Genomic DNA, 20,510 nt, shown 5'->3' with positions numbered 1-20,510 from the left:
CTTTACTGCACCAAATTCCAATTTACATGGAAGAAGCATCTCAATCCCTGCCATTGGAACAAATAATTTTGAGCTTAAACCTCAATTAGTTTCTCTGATGCAACAGAATTGCAAGTTTCATGGACTTCCATCAGAAGATCCTTTTTAGTTCTTAACTAAATTCTTGCAGATCTGTAATACTTTTAAGACCAATGGGGTTGATCCCGAGGTCTACACATGCTTATGCTTTTCCCGTTTGCTGTAAGAGATAAAGCTAGAGTATGGTTGGACTCTCAACCTAAAGATAGCCTGAATTCTTGGGATAAGCTGGTCACGGCTTTCTTAGCCAAGTTCTTTCCTCCTCAAAAGCTTAGTAAGCTTAGAGTGGATGTTCAACCTTTAGACAGAAGGAAGGTGAATCCCTCTATGAAGCTTGGGAGAGATACAAGGAACTGACCAAAAAGTATCCTTCTGACATGCTTTCAGAATGGACCATCCTGGATATATTCTATGATGGTCTGTCTGAGCTATCAAAGATGTCACTGGACCATTCTGCAGGTGGATCCATTCACCTAAAGAAAACGCCTGCAGAAGCTCAAGAACTCATTGACATGGTTGCAAATAACCAGTTTATGTACACTTCTGAAAGGAATCCTGTGAATAATGGGACGCCTATGAGGAAGGGAGTTCTTGACATTGATACTCTGAATGCCATATTGGCTCAGAATAAAATATTGACTCAGCAAGTCAATATGATCTCTTAGATTCTGAATGGATTGAAGGAATCATCCAACAGTACTAAAGAGGCATCTTCTGAAGAAGAAGCTTATGATCCTGAGAATCCTGCAATAGCAGAGGTGAATTACATGGGTGAACCCTATGGAAACACCTATAATCTCTCATGGAGGAATCATCTAAATTTCTCATGGAAGGATCAACAAAAGCCTCAACAAGGCTTTAATAATGGTGGAAGAAACAGGTTTAGCAATAGCAAACCTTTTCCATCATCCACTTAGTAACAGACAGAGAATTCTGAGCAGGATCCATCTAGCTTAGCAAACATAGTCTCTGATCTATCTAAGGCCACTCTAAGTTTCATGAATGAAACAAGGTCCTCCATTAGAAATTTGGAGGCACAAGTGGGCCAGCTGAGTAAAAGAGTCACTGAAACTCCTCCTAGTACTCTCCCAAGCAATACAGAAGAGAATCCAAAAAGAGAGTGCAAGGCCATTGATTTAACCATCATGTCCGAACCTACAAAGGAGGGAGAAGACGTGAATCCCAGTGAGGAAGACCTCCTGGGACGTCCAGTGATCAACAAGGAGTTTCCTTCTGAGGACCTGAAGGAATCTGAGGCTCATCTAGAGACCATAGAGATTCCATTGAACCTCCTTATGCCATTCATGAGCTCTGATGAGTATTCTTCTTTTGAAGAGAATGAAGATGTTACTGAAGAACAAGTTGCCAAGTACCTTGGTGCAATCATGAAGCTGAATGCCAAATTATTTGGTAATGAGACTTGGGAAGATGAATCTCCCTTGCTCATCAATGAACTGAGTGATCTGGATCAACTGACATAGCCTCAGAAGAAACAGGATCCTGGAAAGTTCTTAATACCTTGTACCATAGGCACCATGACCTTTGAGAAGGCTCTATGTGACCTTGGGTCAGGGATAAACCTCATGCCACTCTCTGTAATGGAGAAATTGGGAATCTTTGAGGTGCAAGCTGCCAGAATCTCATTAGAGATGGCAGACAACTCAAGAAAACAGGCTTATGAACAAGTAGAGGACGTGCTAGTAAAGGTTAAAGGCCTTTACATCCCTGCTGATTTCATAATCCTAGACATTGGGAAGGATGAGGATGAATCCATCATCCTTGGAAGACCCTTCCTAGCCATAGCAAGAGCTGTGATTGATGTGGACAGAGGAGAATTGATCCTTCAACTGAATGAGGACAACCTTATGTTTAAAACTCAAGGATCTCCTTTTGTAACCATGGAGAGGAAGCATGAAAAGCTTCTCTCACTGCAGAGTCAACCAAAGCCCCACAGTCAATCTCTAAGTGTGGTGTTGGGAGGCCACAACCAAACTCTAGGTTTGGTGTTGAACCCCCACATTCAAACTCTAAGTTTGGTGTTGGAAGGTTCCAACCTTGCTCTGATTATCTGTGAGGCTCCATGAGAGCTCACTGTCAAGCTATTGACATTAAAGAAGCGCTTGTTGGGAGGCAACCCAATGTTATTTAATCATATCTATTTTATTTTCTTTTTGTTATTTCGTGTTTTATTAGGTTGATGATCATGTGGAGTCACAAAAACTACTGAAAAATCAAAAACAGAATGAAAAACAGCATTGAAAATAGCACACCCTGGAGGAGAGGCATGCTGGCGTGAAACGCCAGAAACAAGCATCTGTCTGGCATTTAACGCCAGAAACAAGCACCAAGCTGGCGTTTAATGCCAGAAACAAGCATCTACCTGGTGTTAAACACCAGAAACAAGCTACATTTTGGCGTTTAACGCCAGAAACAGGCAGCAGTCTGGCGTTAAACGCCAGGATTGCACAGCAAGAGCGTTTTACACTCCTAATTGGAGCAGGGATGTTAAGTCCTTGACCCCACTTGATCTGTGAACCCTACAGGATCCCCTCAGGATCTATGGACCCCACAGGATCCCCTCAGGATCTGTGGACCCCACAGGATCCCCACATTTTCTTCTCTATTCTTCACACCTTTTCATAACTCTCTTCCCCAAAATAACCTCCACCAATCACCTCCAATTCCCCTCCAAAACCATCATACACCCACCTACACCCACCCACTCAAATTCAAACTATCACTCCTTCCTTTTCACACATCATAACCACCTTAAACCCCCAGTGGCCGAACCATTCACACACCTCCATCTCCTCCATCTCTTCTTCTTCTCATCCTTTCTTTCTTCTTTTGCTCGAGGACGAGCAAACATTTTAAGTTTAGTGTGGAAAAAGCATTGCTTTTTTGTTTTTCCATAACCACTAATGCCTCAAGGGATACACTTCCCCTCCACAAAACTATTTGGAGAAAATCAACACCTCCCTAGGAGAATTAAGTTCCAACATGGTACAACTAAGGGTGGAACACCAAGAGCACTCCATCATCCTTCATGAGATTAGAGAAGATCAAAGAGCTATGAGGGAGGAGCAACAAAGGCAAGGAAGAGACATAGAGGAGCTCAAGAGCACCATTGGTTCTTCAAGAAGAAGAAGACGCCACCCTCACTAAGGTGGACCCGTTCCTTAATCTCTTTGTTCTTATTTTCCTATTTTTCATTTATTATACTTTATGTTTTATTTATGTTTGTGTCTTCACTATATGATCATTAGTGTCTAAGTGTCTATGCCTTAAAGTTATGAATGTCCCCTGAATCCATCACCTCTCTTAAATGAAAAATGTTTTAATTACAAAAGAACAAGAAGTACATGGTTTCGAATTCATCCTTGAAACTAGTTTAATTATTTTGATGTGGTGACAATACTTTTTGTTTTCTGAATGAATGCTTGAACAGTGCATATGTCTTTTGAAGTTGATGTTTATGAATGTTAAATATGTTGGCTCTTGAAGAATAAGGAAAAAGGAAACATGTTATTTGATAATTTGAAAAATCATAAAAATGATTCTTGAAGCAAGAAAAAGTAGTGAATACAAAAGCTTGCAAAAAAAAAAAAAAAGAAAAGAAAATTGGCGAAAAAAATGAAAGAAAGAAAAAGAAAAAGCAAGCAGAAAAAGCCAAAAGCTCTTTAAACCAAAAGGCAAGAGCAAAAAGCCAATAGCCCTTAAAACCAAAAGGCAAGGGTAATGAAAAGGATCCAAGGCTTTGAGCATCAGTGGATAGGAGGGCCTAAAGGAATAAAATCCTAGCCTAAGCGGCTAAACCAAGCTGTCCCTAACCATGTGCTTGTGGCGTGAAGGTGTCAAGTGAAAACTTGAGACTGAGTGGTTAAAGTCAAGGTCTAAAGCAAAAGAAGAGTGTGCTTAAGAACCCTGGACAACTCAAATTGGGGACTTTAGCAAAGCTGAGTCACAATCTGAAAAGGTTCACCCAGTTATGTGTCTGTGGCATTTATGTATCCGGTGGTAATACTGGAAAACAAAGTGCTTAGGGCCACGGCCAAGACTCATAAAGTAGCTGTGTTCAAGAATCAACATACTGAACTAGGAGAATCAATAACACTATCTGAACTCTGAGTTCCTATAGATGCCAATCATTCTGAACTTCAATGGATAAAGTGAGATGCCAAAACTATTCAAGAGGCAAAAAGCTACTAGTCCCGCTCATCTGATTGGAGCTAAGTTTCATTGATATTTTGGAATTTATAGTATATTCTCTTCTTTTTATCCCATTTGATTTTTAGTTGCTTGGGGACAAGCAACAATTTAAGTTTGGTGTTGTGATGAGCGGATAATTTATACGCCTTTTGGCATTGTTTTTACATAGTTTTTAGTATGATTTAGTTAGTTTTTATTATACTTTTATTAGTGTTTAACAAAAAATCACATTTCTGGACTTTACTATGAGTTTATGTGTTTTTTTGTGATTTCAGGTAATTTCTGGCTGAAATTGAGGGACTTGAGAAAAAATCAGATTCAGGCAGAAAAAGGACTACAGATGCTGTTGGATTCTGACCTCTCTGCACTCAAAGTGGATTTTCTGGAGCTACAAAACTTCAAATGATACGCTCTCAATTGCGTTGGAAAGTAGACATCCAGGGATTTCCATCAATAAATAATAGTCCATACTTTGCCCGAGTTTTAATGACGCAAACTGGCGTTCAACTCCAGTTCCATGCTGCATTCTGGAGTCAAACGCCAGAAACAGGTTGCAAAGTGGAGTTAAACGCCAGAAACAGGTTACAAATTAGCGTTCAACTCCAAGAGAAGCCTCTACACGTGTAAAGCTCAATGCTCAACCCAAGCACAAACCAAGTGGGCCCCAGAAGTGGATTTCTGCATCATTTACTTATTTCTGTAAACCCTAGTAACTAGTTTAGTATAAATAGGACTTTTTACTATTGTATTTACATCTTTGGATCATCTTTGGATCATTTTTGGATTACCTTTTGATCCTTTGATCACGTTTAGGGGGCTGGCCATTTGGCCATGCCTGGACCTTATCACTTATGTATTTTCAACGGTAGAGTTTCTACACTCTATAGATTAAGGTGTGGAGCTCTGTTGTTCCTCATGAATTAATACAAAGTACTACTATTTTTCTATTCAATTCAAGCTTATTCCTTCTCTAAGATATCCATTCGCACCCAAGAACATGATGAATGTGATGATTATGTGACGCTCATCATCATTCTCACCTATGAACGCGTGCCTGACAAACTCTTCCGTTCTACATGCAAACAAGCTAGAATGAGTATCTCTTAGATATCTAATACAGAGGACCGAGTCCGAGATATTAGAATCTTCATGGTATAAGTTAGAACCCATGGATGGCCATTCCTGAGATCCGAAAAGTCTAAACCTTGTCTGTGGTATTCCGAGTAGGATCTGTGAAGGGATGGCTGTGACGAGCTTCAAACTCGCGAGTGTTGGATATAGTGATAGACACAAAAGGATAGTAAATCCTATTCCAGTATGATCGAGAACCGACAGATGATTAGCCATGCAGTGACAGCGCATTGGACCATTTTCACAGAGAGGATGGGATGTAGCCATTGACAATGGTGATGCCCTACATAAAGCTTGCCATGGAAAGGAGTAGGAATGATTGGATAAAGACAGTAGGAAAGCAGAGGTTCAGAGGAACGAAAGGCATCTCTATACGCTTATCTGAAATTCTCACCAATGAATTACATAAGTATCTCTATCCTAGTTTATATTTCAATTATGTTTTAATTATCAAATCTCCATAACTAGCTGAATCCACCTGACTGAGATTTATAAGGTGACCATAGCTTGCTTCAAGCCGACAATCTCCGTGGGATCGACCCTTACTCACGTAAGGTTTATTACTTGGACGACCCAGTGCACTTGCTGGTTAGTTGTGTGAAGTTGTGATAAAGAGTTGAGATTACAACTGTGCGTACCAAGTTATTGGCCTCATTGATGATCACAATTGTTCCTGATCACCCTCTACCTCTGCATTTACTCCTTCTTGAGTTGCTGATGAGGTGGTGATTGCTGCTACTTGGTTCCTCTCCATCTTCTTGGTAAGGTTAGCCAGCTGCTTGGTAATCAGCTTGTTCTGGGCCAGCAGTGCATCCACGTTGATTAGCTCCATTACTCATCTTGTGTTGCCTCTTTCAGAGGCATAGAAGTAGTCATTCTCGACTACAGTCTTAATGACATCTATGGCTTCTTCAATGGTTTTCTTCTTGTTCAGAGATCCCCCAGATGAGTGGTCTTCTGCCTTCTTTGATTCATAAGAAAGGCCTTCATAAAAAATGTGTAACTATACCCATTCATTGAACATATCTGGTGGCACCTTCTTGTCAGATCCTTAAACCTCTCCCATGCTTCGTAGAGAGTCTCACCATCTTGTTGCCTGAAAGTTTGAACCTCAGCTCTCAACCTGTTGATTCTTTGAGGAGGATAGAATCTCGCCAAGAATTTGTTCACCACATCTTCTCAGGTTGTTAAGCTCTCCTTCGGGAAGGATTCCAGCCATTTAGATGCATTGTCCTTGAATGAGAAGGGGAATAGGAGCAATCTATAGGTTTCAGGATGAACACCATTAGACTTCACAGTATCATAGATCCTCAGGAAGGTGGTTAGATATTGATTGGGGTCTTCTTGGACACCTCCTCCGAACGAACAGTTGTTCTGAACAAGGGTGATGAGCTGTGGCTTAAGTTCAAAGTTATTGACATGTCTGGTTGGCTTTTGGATGCTACTTCCACAGTTTCCTAGGTTTGGATTGATGTAAGATCCCAGAACTCTTCTCTCTTGCCCAGCATGATGCACTGGGCCTTCTCTGCCATGGTTATGAGCTTCTTCTTCATGATGGTTCTCCATATTCTCATCCATGTCTGGTTCAAAATACTCCTCTTCTTTCTCCGTACCAACTACTCTCTTTCCTCTTGCTTCCCTCCTTAATCTAAGGAAGGTCCTCTCAGGTTCAGAATCAAAGGAAGTTGAAGTCCCACTTCTTCTACTTGTCATACAACCAACAAGGCAAAAGCAAAAAGGGGTTAGATGCAGAGAGTATTCTTGTTAGAAATGCTGTTAGTGTGAATGATGCAATATATCAAATAGTTAGTGGGTTAGTGAGCTGAATTGTAAACAACTAAGAAAAGGGTAGGGGAAAAGGAAGAAAACAGCTAAACTGAAAGTGAATTACTCAAATGAAATTAAATCAAACAAAACAAAGAATGCTCAATCTAGTTATCCACCAATTTAATCATTGTTGATACAAAATCTATCCCCGGCAACGGCGCCATAAACTTGATGCACGGAAACTTGTCTCTCAACAATTTCCCTCGGCAAGTATACCGAATTGTCGTCAAGTAAAAACTCACAATAGAGTGAGGTCGAATCCCACAGGGATTGATTGGTCAATCAACTATAATTAGAGGAATGTTCTAGTTGAGCTAAGCAGAATTTGATGTGAGAGTTGCAGAAAATTAAATGGCGGGAAAGTAAATAGCATAGAATGTAAATACTGGAAATAAAGAGATGAATGTAAATGGCAGAAAGTAAATTGCAGAATGTTAAATGGGGATTTGGGAAGATGAGCATAAAAGTAAATTGCAGAAATTAAAGAAAATGGGTGAGATCAGAAATGGGGAAGTCATTGGGTTTAGGAGATCATAGCTCTGGGAATGGAAAACAAAGATGAAGAATGCATTCTGAAAGTAAAAATAGAAGTTGTAGAGAAAGTAAAATTTTACAGAGAGTGGTTCTCCCAATCCCAAAAGTTTTCCTCTAGTTCAAAACTACTCCTATATATACTACTCTTCTGCTCTTCTAGTTGGCTCTTCAAGTCTTGAATATGGGCCTTTGGATCTTGAGTTGAAGTAGCTTGGAGTCTTCAGTGGGCTCAGCTTTACTTGCAGAGAAAGTGTGAAGTAGGCATGTATTTTAGCTAGGACGTTAGTGGTGTTAACGTTTAAGTGAAATGTGGGTTCGAGAATGTTAGTGACAATCACCTTTTTCACTAACGTTTCTAGCCCAAGATGGTTCACGTTAACTTCAACGTTAGTGGCACTAACGTGACCACTAATGTTGCCTCTTGATCCTTCGTGAACGTTATTGGGGTTTACCTTTTTCAATAACGTTGCTCTTAGCCCCCTTTTCTCACGTTAGAGTCCACGTTAGTATAACTAACGTGGCTCTTAACGTGGGCATGCCTTAGCCTCGAGAGCGTTAGTGACACTTACCTTTGTCACTAACGCTCCAAACACCCCTTCTTCCCACGTTAGAGTTCACGTTACTTAGGTTAACGTAACTTCTAATGTGGTAGTGGTAGCCATCTCCAACGTTAGTGACAAAGGTGGGTGTCACTAACGTTGGCTCATCATTCCTTTCCTCCACGTTAGTTTCCACGTTAATGCAATTAACGTGGCAACTAACATGGCTAATAGTGGCTTAGTCCAACGTTAGTGACAAAGGTGAGTGTCACTAACGTTGGCACTTCTTTGTTCCTTCCACGTTAGAGCTCACGTTAATGTACTTAACGTGACTCTTAACGTGGCTAGGTGTGCCCCTTTTTCGAACGTTAGTGGCATTCACTTTTACCACTAACGTTGGAGTTTTACTTCTCTTCCACATTAGCTTCTACGTTAACGTAGTTAATGTGGCAACTAACGTGGGCTATGATGGCTCACGAAGGCGTTATTGGCGATCACTTTTCTCATTAACGTTGCAAGCTAGCTCCCATTCCACGTTAGTGGTCATGTTAGTTAGACTAACGTGACTACTAATGTGGCTCTTCCTTGCTTCCTCTGTCTTGAAATCAAGCAAATAAAGTGCATCAAAGCTAGGTTCTAACCCATGAGATCATGTATCATTCATTTTATCATTCAATTCATGCATAATTCTCATAAAATCATATAAAATTCACAATGTTTGCTTGAATCAAGATGTAAGTGATTATTTATCTAAAACTTGCTTATTTCCTAAGAAAGTGCATGAAACTACCCTAAAACAATAAAGAAAAGGTCAGTAAAACTGGCCAAAATGCCCTGGCATCACAAGTTTCTTTAAAAACTCCATTTTGTGCTTTCCTTCCATTTTTGTATGTTTCCTTTTCCATCCTTTAAGTCATTCCTGCCTTAAAAGATCTGAAACTACTCAACACACAAATCACGGCATTGAATGGTAATAAAAGGTAATTAAAGTAATTATTTTCAAAGCATAGAAAACATGTTTTTCACATATATCACATAATAAGGAAGGGAAAGTGTTCCGAGGGTTACTTGAAACTGGAGGTCGATCTCGGATGAGATCTTCTGTACTGGTCGGAGATGACGTGTCCGGCTGACTGATGACGGCCGGAGCTGTTGGGTCCGACTCGTTGGACTTGCTGCACTGTTGATCCTTGGCCACCGGAGGGTGGGGGGTACCTGCAAGAGACTCCGATGCTTAAGTTAGCACGGGTATTAAGCAGGCTTTTTATGTAAAATTAGAGTATGAGTTATACCTGGGTGCTCCAGTGTATTTATAGTAGCATGGGCTGACCTTTCTGATAAGATAAGTTAGTTATCTTATCTTATCTTATCTTATCTTGAGTGAAGTCAGCTTATCTTCAAGGGAACCGCCTTTATCTCTATAGGCTGGGATTGCCTGTGGATTCTGGGTCGTGTTCCTCTATTTGGGCCCTTTTATTGGGCTTTGCTGTCGATTTGGTCGAGTTCTTCGTAAAGAAGTCGGTCCGCTTGACCTGAACATGTCGGTCGCTTCGCTACTGAACATCCCGGTTCGGACAGCTCGACCCCGGGTATGAACAGTGCCCCTGCTTGAGCTTGGTCTTCCTTTTGGGGTCGAGTTCTCGACTTTGGTCCTTCTTTAGTGAAGCCGAACTCAAGCATTTTGTCGATTCCTTTGCAGAAGCTTTTTTGAATGTAGAAACGTTTTCCTCTAAAAGCGCGCCCTTTTGTATTAGCGCTTTGTCCTGGGGAACGTGCGAGGGTTTAATACCCTAATTAATTAGTATTAATTGCTCCGTTTTTCCTTTGGCTCTTTATTTTGATTTTTGAAAGCTTAGAGACGGTTTCTCTTCTTTACTCTTTCGTAACTTCTTCACCATTTTCCTCTGTTTTTCTCGTTCTCTGTTTTTGTCTCTTCTTTTCCTTCGTGGCGGCGTTGCTTGGCGATTCTCGGGACAACTTACATCTCCTTCTTTCCTTTGAAGCTTTTCTCTTCTCCAGGTGAGTTCTATTCGCATTTTCTTTCTTTTTCGCTGCTTTTGGCTTTTTGTGATTAAGTTGCGATTTTTGCTTTGAGGGAAGTTTGGATCTTTCTACTTCTACTGTGCCTGGTTATAGTCGTAATGCGTGCTCTGAATCTTTTTCGCCTTTCCTAGTGCTTTAGGGCTTCTGCATGTTATTTCTCGTTTGTGCTTTTGATGGTAATGCGTTTGATTCTGGAAAAAAGGCTGGTGTCTTTGATGATTTCTTGTCTGGTATGCTCGGTGTTGGTGCTTGCTTTTTGTTTGATTTCGAAAAAAGTTTGCGCCTTTCCGCTTGGCCATTTTTACTAAACTGTAGAAATAGTGCTTTCTTCTGAAAAACTGTATGAGGGTGATCCTTTTTGTATTTTCGCTTTCTTTTGTTTTCTTTCTGAGAGATGCTGGGGTGCGAGCTGTAGATTTTTCCTGGAAACTTTTCCTGATTATTGCCTCCAAAGGATGCCCCAAGATTTTGGTTTGAGTCTTGGGGTTTTTCCTTTTCTGCGTGATCTCCTGCATCGTATTGAGTTGTTTTCTCCCTTGTCTGAGATGTTTTTAGTAATCCCCTCTTCTTTTCTTATTTGTAGGATTTAGTTGGCCTCATGTCTTCTCGCAATAACATTGTAGAGATGTCTTCCAGAGTTCCCGAGGGGATGTCTGATTGGCTGGACTCCCTTATTTTGTTGTGTGTTTCTATTGTGGATGCTGAATTTTGCACAGAGCTGAAGAAGCGCCATAGGATTTGTGCTAACAGTTCCTGCGAGGGTGATTATGAGCTTGTTGCTCCTGATTCTGATGAGAGAGTTTGTTTTCCGACTTCCATCGAGGGGGAGCGCCCCTCTTTCTATGCTTATGAATACTTTTTCAGCCAATTGAACGTTACTTTCCCTTTTACTGCCTTTGAAAATGATTTGTTGTGGTCCTGCAACATTGCCCCATCCCAGCTGCATCCAAACTCCTGGGGTTTTATCAAAATATTTCAAATTCTTTGTCAGGAGTTGGATATAACACCTTCTGAAACTCTTTTTCTTTATATTTTTGTCTCGGCCAAACCTGGGGGTTCCTCCAAAAAGAAAGCTTCCTGGGTTTCTTTCAGGTCGGCCCAGGGGCATAAAGTTTTTGCCATGTATGATGAGTCGTTTAAAGATTTTAAGAACTATTTCTTCCGAGTCTGTGCCATTGAGGGGGTTCGCCCATTTTTTCTTGATGAAAATGATGAACCTGCTTTTCCTCTGGAGTGGCAAAAGAATGTAAGAGTGCCACGTTACACGTGGGAAATGCTTAGTGAGGTTGAGCGGGCCTTTGTGGTCGTTCTTGAAGATTTGTGGGGGAAGCCACCCCGCCTGGACACCAAGAGATTTTTGAGTGATCCATCTTTAGTTCGAGCTGCTTTGGGTACTGCCTGATTTGTTTTTATACTTGCTGCCGGGCTTTGTTTCTCCTGTGTTGTAACTTGTCTTTGTTTTTTGTGTTTTTCAGAGATGTCGAAGAATAACGATTCTATGAGAGCCTATAAGAAGGCGAAGAAGGCGACCGCAGCACTAAACCTCTCGGCCAAAGCGGCCGGAGAGGGGTCTTCTTAGCCTCTAGTTAAACCTCCTATACCGAGTTCTCCCGGGCCGAGGAGAGCAATTCCTACTCCTCAGGTCCGTCAGGTCGATCCTCCCCAATCTTCCATTGCTGCTTCCGGTCCCCCTCCAAGTAAGAAGCAAAGAACAACTGAACCTTTCAACCTTGATGCTCCTGACTTTGATGCAGTTGAGTTTGTAGATCAACAAATCGGCCCTTATGGTGTTCTTCCTATGGACGACGTGTCGATTTTTCATCATTTTGATTATATTACCCGGAGTGGTATCAAGTTGGCACACATGGGGGTGGCCCTATATCGGACTGCTCAAAGTCTTCCTCTCCATGCCACTAAAGCTTTTATGGAGGAGGCCAAATAGGAGTTTGATCGGATGAAGGATTTGAAGGGGGAGCTTGAAGTAAGGGTGGCCAGGTTGGAGAAAGATTTGGAAAATGAAAAAGCTATTTCTACTTCCTTGGCTGGCTCTCTGAAACTGGCCGAGGACACGGCTATGCGGCATAAGGATAGTTATTTGATATCTTACCGGGAGGTGTTGCGTCTAAGAGAAGAATTGGAGAGTGCCCAGGAGAATTATTCCGAACTCCAAGGTCACCTTGTTGGCAGTGTAACTGCTGCCTATGAGAACCTGAAGGAACAAGTTCGGGTTATTGCTCCCGAGGCTGACCTGAGCCTCTTTAGTTTGGAGAACATTGTCAGGGATGGCAAGGTTGTCCCTGATGACGAGTATGAGGATGATGTCGATCCTCCCCCTGTAACCTCTACCAAGGTGTCAACTTCTGCTGCCCCTGCCGAGGTTGGTCCTCCTGTTTCTGATCCCGACTGCCAGATTTTGAATCGGGATGACGGTACTGTAGATGCCGTTCCTCTCCAGACTCGGCCTCCGTCTCCTCGGCCTGATGCTGCTAAAAAATCTTCTGACTCTTAGCTTTTTATTTTTATTCTGGACATGTAGTTGGCCCGGCTTGTGGGCTTTTTTAAACTCTTTATGTTTTGCTGATACTTTCTTGTTGCTTGCCTAGCAACTTTTGTTTTTTTATAAAAACAAAATGGTAGCATGCTTCTACTTTTTGTGGTAGGTTTTGGTTGCCTCCGAGGCTTTTTAACCTTGTGGATGATAACTTTGTCTTTGTGCTTGACTTGGTGTTTCTTTTTCTGTGAATGTTGAAACCTTACAGCTTAACCTCTTTTGGATTGCTTTTGTATTTTGTATTTTGAATCCTTTGTGGTTGTAGCTAGGTAGGTCTAACAAAGAATTTTTTGGTTCGTTCTCGCTCTGGTTTATTTCTGACGATTCGTAACCGATTCCTTCAAGTTGGTCTCCGAGTTGTTTTCGCAGTCTATTTCCAAGTTATATTTGTAGTCCTCTTTCTTGGATTTTTGTCAGATCTCTTTCAGGGACTACTTTGATAACTTTTAGTAGTAGTAGGAGTCCTGACTTGATTATATCGATCTTCTTTAAGTTATTTGTAGTCCTCTTTCTTGGATCTTTGTCAGATCTCTTTCAGGGGCTACTTTGATAACTTTTAGTAGTAGTAGGAGTCCGACTTGATTACATCGGTCTCCTTTAAGTTATTCGTAGTCCTCTTTTTTGGATCTTTGTCATATCTCTTTCAGGGACTACTTTGATAACTTTTAGTAGTAGTAGGAGTCCGACTTGATTACGTCGGTCTCCTTTAAGTTATTCGTAGTCCTCTTTTTTGGATCTTTGTCAGATCTCTTTCAGGGACTACTTTGATAACTTTTAGTAGTAGTAGGAGTCCGACTTGATTATATCGGTCTCCTTTAGGTTATTCGTAGTCCTCTTTTTTGGATCTTTGTCAGATCTCTTTCAGGGACTACTTTGATAACTTTTAGTAGTAGTAGGAGTCCGACTTGATTACATCGGTCTCCTTTAAGTTATTCGTAGTCCACTTTTTTGGATCTTTGTCAGATCTCTTTCAGGGACTACTTTGATAACTTTTAGTAGTAGTAGGAGTCCGACTTGGTTATATCGGTCTCCTTTAAGTTATTCATAGTCCTCTTTTTTGGATCTTTGTCAGATCTCTTTCAGGGACTACTTTGATAACTTTTAGTTTGGGCTGACTTTGTCATGTCGTGCAGTGAAATTATTTTTCACTTTCTGCCGATCTGTCGCTTTATAATCGAACGATGAATGCTTCAGATTAATGTGTCTTGAAATCTTTGTAGAATATCTCAAATATATTTTATTAAAAGAAAAAGTAGAAATATACATATGGGATTGTCTGAGTCTCAACTTGGTGCCTCATTAAAAAACCTTTTTAGGAAAAAGAGTGCATCCAATGATGAGATCTTTTATATCCTTTTTTCTAACTGTAGTACCTTCTGAGGTTGCAGGCGTGCCATGACCTGAGAAGCTCTCGTCCGTCGTGTTTGGACAGTCTGTAGTAGCCCTTTCTAAGTACTTCTATAACTCGATAGGGTCCTTTCCAGTTTGCCGCCAGCTTTCCTTCTCCCGGTTGAGTTGTTCCGATATCATTTCGGATTAGGATAAGATCATTCTCCGCGAAACTTCTCGGCACTACCTTTTGATTGTATCTGGAAGCCATTCGACGCTTTATGGCTTCTTCCCTGATCCGAGCTCTTTCTTGGATTTCGGGTAACAAGTCGAGCTCTTCTCTTTGAAGCTGGGAGTTTGCTCCTTCATTGTAGTGAACTATTCTTGGCGATCCTTCCTCAATTTCTACTGGAATCATCACTTCCGTTCCGTATGCTAATCGGAAGGGGGATTCCTTTGTGGTGGAATGTGGAGTTGTTCGATATGCCCATAGGACCTGTGGGAGCTCTTCTGCCCAGGCTCCCTTTGCATTTTGTAATCTCCGTTTTAGTCCAGCTAATATGACTTTGTTAGCCGCCTCGGCCTGTCCATTGGCTTGTGGATGCTCAACGGAGGTGTACTGGTGCTTTATATTCAAGTCGGCTACTAGTTTTCTGAAGCCTGCATCTGTGAATTGAGTGCCATTGTCTGTAGTTATCGAATATGGAATCCCGAATCTCGTGACAATGTTTCTATATAAGAATTTCCGACTCTTTTGAGCGGTGCCATTAGCTAGGGGCTCTGCCTCAATCCATTTTGTAAAGTAATCTACTCCCACTATGAGAAATTTAACTTGTCCTGATCCCTGTGGGAAGGGGCCGAGAAGATCGAGTCCCCATTTTGCAAATGGCCAAGGTGAAGTCACGCTCATGAGCTCTTCTGGCGGGGCGATGTGAAAATTGGCATGTTTTTGACATGGTGGACATGTCTTTACAAATTCTGTGGCTTCTTTCTGTAGAGTTGGCCAATAAAATCCTGCCCGGAGTACTTTTTTGGCGAGAGCTCGCACTCCGAGATGATTGCCACAAATGCCGCTATGTATTTCTTCTAGCACTTCCTTAGTGTTGGAGGTCGGTACGCATTTTAGTAAGGGTATTGAGATTCCTCTTTTGTACAGGATGTTGTTTATGATGGTGTAGTACTGTGCCTCCCTTTTTAACTTTTTTGCCTCCTTTTCTTCTACGGGGAGTGTTCCTTCTTTGAGGTAGTTGACTATGGGGTCATCCATCCTTGGTCCTGACTTGTTATGGCCAGGACTTGTTCTTCTTCTGAGATTGACGAGTTTTGCAACATTTTCTGGATGAGGCTTCTATTGTCGCCCTTTGGTTTGGTGCTGGCTAGTTTTGAGAGTGCATCAGCTCGGGCATTTCGTTCGCAGGGTATATGGCAAATCTTATATTCCCCGACTTGTCCGAGTAGTTCCTTGGTTTTGTCTAAATATTTTTTCATGGTGGGGTCTTTGGCTTGGTAGCTCCCTGTTATTTGTGATGTGATCACCTGTGAATCGCTGTAAATGTTGAGTTTTTGGGCTCCGACCTCTTTAGCCAGCTTCAAACCAGCTAATAGTGCTTCATATTCCGCTTGGTTATTGGAGGCCGGGAACCCGAACTTGAGGGAAAGCTCAACTTGGGTTCCTTGGTTGCTTTCTATTATCACGCCTGCGCCGCTTCTAGTTTTATTTGAGGAACCGTCCACGTAGAGATTCCATTTTGCGGGAGTTTTTGGGGTATCTGTGAATTCTGCGATAAAGTCGGCCAGATACTGTGATTTGATGGCCGTCCGAGCTTCATATTGGAGGTCGAACTCTGATAACTCGACTGCCCATTGTAGAATTCTGCCTGCTAAATCTGTTTTTTGCAATATTCCTTTTATGGGCTGGTTAGTTCTAACCTTAATGGTATGAGCTTGAAAGTATGGGCGGAGTCATCGAGATGTTAGGATGAGAGTATAGGCAAATTTTTCTATTTTCTGGTAGTTCAGCTCGGATCCCTGTAGTGCTTTGCTAATGAAGTAGACGGGTTGTTGCCCATTTTCGTCTTCTCTGACTAGTGCTGAGGCTATCGCCCGGCTTCCTACTGTGAGATATAATATAAGTGGTTCTCCTTCTTGTGGTCGAGATAGGATAGGTGGCCGTCCTAAGAACTCCTTGAAGTCTTGGAAAGCTTGTTCACATTCTGTCGTCCATTCGAACTGTTTTCCCTTTCTTAAAGTAGCATAGAAGGGGAGAGATCTTATCGCAGCTCCTGCTAAAAATCGGGATAGGGCAGCCAATCTCCCGTTGAGTTTCTGTACCTCTTTGACACAGGTTGGGCTCTTCATGTTGAGTATAGCTTGACATTTGTCTGGATTTGCTTCAATTCCCCTTTGTGTGAGCATGAAACCCAAGAATTTGCCTGCTTCAACTGCGAAGGTGCATTTTGCGGGGTTGAGTCGCATGTCATGCTTCCTTATAGTGTCAAATACTTGGGACAGGTCGGACAATAATGTATTTTCGTTCTATGTTTTTATCAACATGTCGTCCACATAGACTTCCATGATTTTCCTGATGTGATCTGAGAAGACTTTATTCATTAGCCTTTGATAAGTAGCTCCTGCGTTCTTGAGGCCGAAAGGTATCACGATGTAGCAGTAGTTCGCCTTTGGTGTTAAGAACGACATTTTTTCTTGATCTGGTGGATACATGGTGATTTGGTTGTATCCCGAATAGGCGTCCATAAATGAGAGGTATCTATATCCAGAGGAAGCATCTACCAGAGCGTCAATACATGAGAGTGGATATGGATCTTTTGTGCAGGCTTTGTTGAGATCAGTGTAATCGGTACACATGCGCCACTTCCCGTTTGACTTTTTCACCAAAATGACGTTGGCTAGCCATAGTGGATACTTGACTTCTCTTATGAATCCTGCCTCCAATAACGCTTGTACTTGTTCTTCCACAGCTCGGGATCATTCTGGTCCGAGTTTTCTTCGTTTCTGCTGCACCGGCCGAGATCCTGGATAGACTGCTAACTTGTGGCACATTAACTTGGGGTCTATGCCTGGCATGTCTATGGCTTTCCATGCGAAGAGGTCGACATTATCTCGCAGGAATTGTATCAGTGAGTCCTTTGAGTCTCCTCTTAGGACCGTACCGATATTAGTCGTTTTATCTGCGGTGTCTCCAATCTGGACCTTCTCTACCTCACCTTCTGGGTGCGGACGGAGTTCTTCTCGACGTTGAGCTCCGCCAAGCTCAATTGTATGAAACTCTTCTCCTCGGCCTTTGAGGTTCAAGCTCTCGTTATAACAGCGACGTGCCATCTTCTGATCTGCCTTTACCGTGGCTATCCCTTTTGTAGTTGGGAATTTCATGCATAGATGTGGAGTTGAGACTATTGCGCCGAGTTGATTGAGTGTTGTCCATCCTATGAGAGCATTGTAGGCTGAACTTACGTCGACCACAATGTAGTCTCTTTTGAGGGTCCTAGATTGGTTCCCCTTTCCAAAAGTAGTGTGTAGCGATACGTATCCCAACGGTTGTATCGGAGTGTCTCCTAGTCCAAACAGATTGTTCGGGTATGCTCTTAGTTCCCTTTCGTCTAAGCCGAGTTTGTCGAAGGCTGTTTTGAATAAGATGTCGGCAGAACTTCCTTGGTCTACTAGTGTGCGGTGTAGATTGGCATTTGCCAGTATAATTGTGATGACCATGGGGTCGTCGTGTCCCGAGATGATGCCGGATGCATCTTCTTTAGTGAATGTTATTGCCGGGATGTCGGGTGCTTCCTCCTTTCCCTCAACGTGGTATACTTCTTTAAGGTATCTCTTTCGGGATGATTTGGAGATACCGCCTCCTGCGAATCCACCATGTATCATGTGGACGTGTCTTTCTGGTGTCTGAGGTGACCGTTCAGTTCGTCCATCATCTTCGTCTCTCCGTCTTTTTCTTTGGTCATCATCCCGGGTGGCCAGAAATCGATCTAATTTTCCTTCTCTTACCAATTTTTCTATGATGTTTTTCAAATCGAAACATTCGTTGGTAGAGTGTCCTCGAATTCGATGGTAGTCACAATACTCCTTCCGATTTCCTCCTCCCCTTTTGCCTTTGAGTGGTCGCGCTGGGGGGATTTTCTCAGTATGGCAAATTTCTTTGTATATGTCGACCAGGGATACTTTGAGAGGAGTGTAGTTGTGGTACTTTTTGATTTTCTCACCCTGTCGATCTTCTTTTCTTTTGGTGTCCTTGTCTTTGTCTCGGTAGGAGGTTCCAGATTTTGAGGCTTCTCCCAGTCGAGCATTTTCTTCCATGTTGATGTATTTTCCTGCTCGCTCCTGTACTTTGTCTAAGGAGGTAGGATACTTTTTTGATATGGATTGGCTGAAAGGTCCCTCTCGTAAGCCATTGATAAGCCCCATAATGGCGGCCTCTGATGGTAAACTTTGTATGTCCATGCATGTTTTGTTGAACCTTTCCATGTAGTTGCGGAGGCTCTCCCGATCTCCTTGCTTGATCCCTAGTAAGCTGGGTGCGTGCTTGGCCTTATCTTTCTGGATGGAGAATTTGGCCAGGAACTTTTTGGCCAGATCGTCGAAGTTTGAGAAGGACCTCGGAGGTAAGTTGTCAAACCATCTGATCACCGTTTTTGTGAGAGTTGTTGGAAAAGCTTTACAGCGAACGGCATCTGAGGCATCGGTAAGGTACATCCTGCTTCTGAAATTGCTAAGATGATGGTTGGGATCTGTAGTGCCATCGTACAAAACCATATCCAGAAGTTTGAAGTCCTTTGGAATTTTGGTCTTCATGATTTTCCTGGTGAATGGGTCCTGTTCTTTGCGTGATTTTTCTTCAGGAGTGATCTGAGGAGCTTTTGTTTTGAGGTCGGCCTCTAATTGCTGTAGTTTTTCTTCTAGTTCTCGACGTCATCGTACTTCTCTTTGTAGATCCTTTCCGATTTCCTGTTGTTGCTGGGTTTCTTTCTCTAGCTGCTTTAAACGATCTTGGAGTGCTTCCATGGTTCCCGGATTTAGTGAATTTTTGTCCTTGTGGATTCCGGGGTATCTTTTAGCGTAGTGTCCGCGTTCTTGTGCGGCGTTCTGTTTTCCAGATCTGAATCGTGGTCGTTGTCATGGCCGTCCGCCATGGTTTTGGGATGACTATCAGGTTCCCCGGCAACGGCGCCAATGTTCCGAGGGTTACCTGAAACTGGAGGTCGATCTCGGATGAGATCTTCTGTACTGGTCGGAGATGACGTGTCCGGCTGACTGATGACGGCCGGAGCTGTTGGGTCCGACTCGTTGGACTTGCTGCACTGTTGATCCATAGCCATCGGAGGGTGGGGGTACCTGCAAGAGACTCCGATGCTTAAGTTAGCACGGGTATTAAGCAGGCTTTTTATGTAGAATTAGAGTATGAGTTATACCTGGGTGCTCCAGTGTATTTATAGTAGCGTGGGCTGACCTTTCTGATAAGATAAGTTAGTTATCTTATCTTATCTTATCTTATCTTGAGTGAAGTCAGCTTATCTTCAAGGGAACCGCCTTTATCTCTATAGGCTGGGATTGCTTGTGGATTCTGGGTCGTGTTCCTCTATTTGGGCCCTTTTATTGGGCTTTGCTGTCAATTTGGTCGAGTTCTTTGTAAAGAAGTCGGTCCGCTTGACCTGAACATGTCGGTCGCTTCGCTACTGAACATCCCGGTTCGGACAGCTCGACCCCGGGTATGAACAGAAAGTAAAACCATAAAATTTTCATGAATAAGTGGGTGAAGGGTTGAATAAATCACTTAAATTGAGCTCAATATATATCATAAAATATGGGTTTATCAACCTCCCCACACTTAAACAATAGCATGTCCTCATGCTAAATCCAAGAGTAAGGTAATGTTAAAGTGGTGGAATCTCATGCAATGCAATCTATTTTAAATGCAACTACCTAAATGAATCATGCAATTCTAATTGTTATTCACTTGTATATAAAACTTACATGTAGTTAAATTAATTCACATCCTCAAGGAATCATATATACATAGCCAAACCCTAGATAATGTTAAAGCACTTTTACAATTGAGATGGGTAAAAATATTTTACAAACTTGCACGACAATTAACAATTTAAGCAGAGATATATGGTGATGAGCTATTGAACCCTCACTGGATTTTGTGTTTACTCTCTAGTCACTTCAGTGTTTATTGGGTTAATCACTCTATTCTTCTTTTTATCCTTACTTTCTATAACTTTGTTCTTTATCTAACCAAT

General features: G+C 42.1%; 1 non-coding gene across 1 annotated transcript; it reads right to left on the bottom strand.

Annotated features, from left to right (window-relative positions):
* Positions 1 to 354: 354 nt before the first annotated feature.
* LOC112746456 (small nucleolar RNA R71) lies at positions 355 to 461 on the bottom strand. Its single transcript, XR_003174339.1, has one exon. It is a non-coding gene; the product is annotated as a small nucleolar RNA R71 (small nucleolar RNA).
* Between the last annotated feature and the right edge of the window lie 20,049 nt (positions 462 to 20,510).

This window comes from Arachis hypogaea, chromosome 14 (assembly GCF_003086295.3).
Source record: "Arachis hypogaea cultivar Tifrunner chromosome 14, arahy.Tifrunner.gnm2.J5K5, whole genome shotgun sequence".
Lineage (NCBI taxonomy): Eukaryota > Viridiplantae > Streptophyta > Magnoliopsida > Fabales > Fabaceae > Arachis > Arachis hypogaea.
The sequence above is the reverse complement of the archived record's forward strand: the minus strand, read 5'-3'. Positions and strand labels throughout refer to the sequence as shown.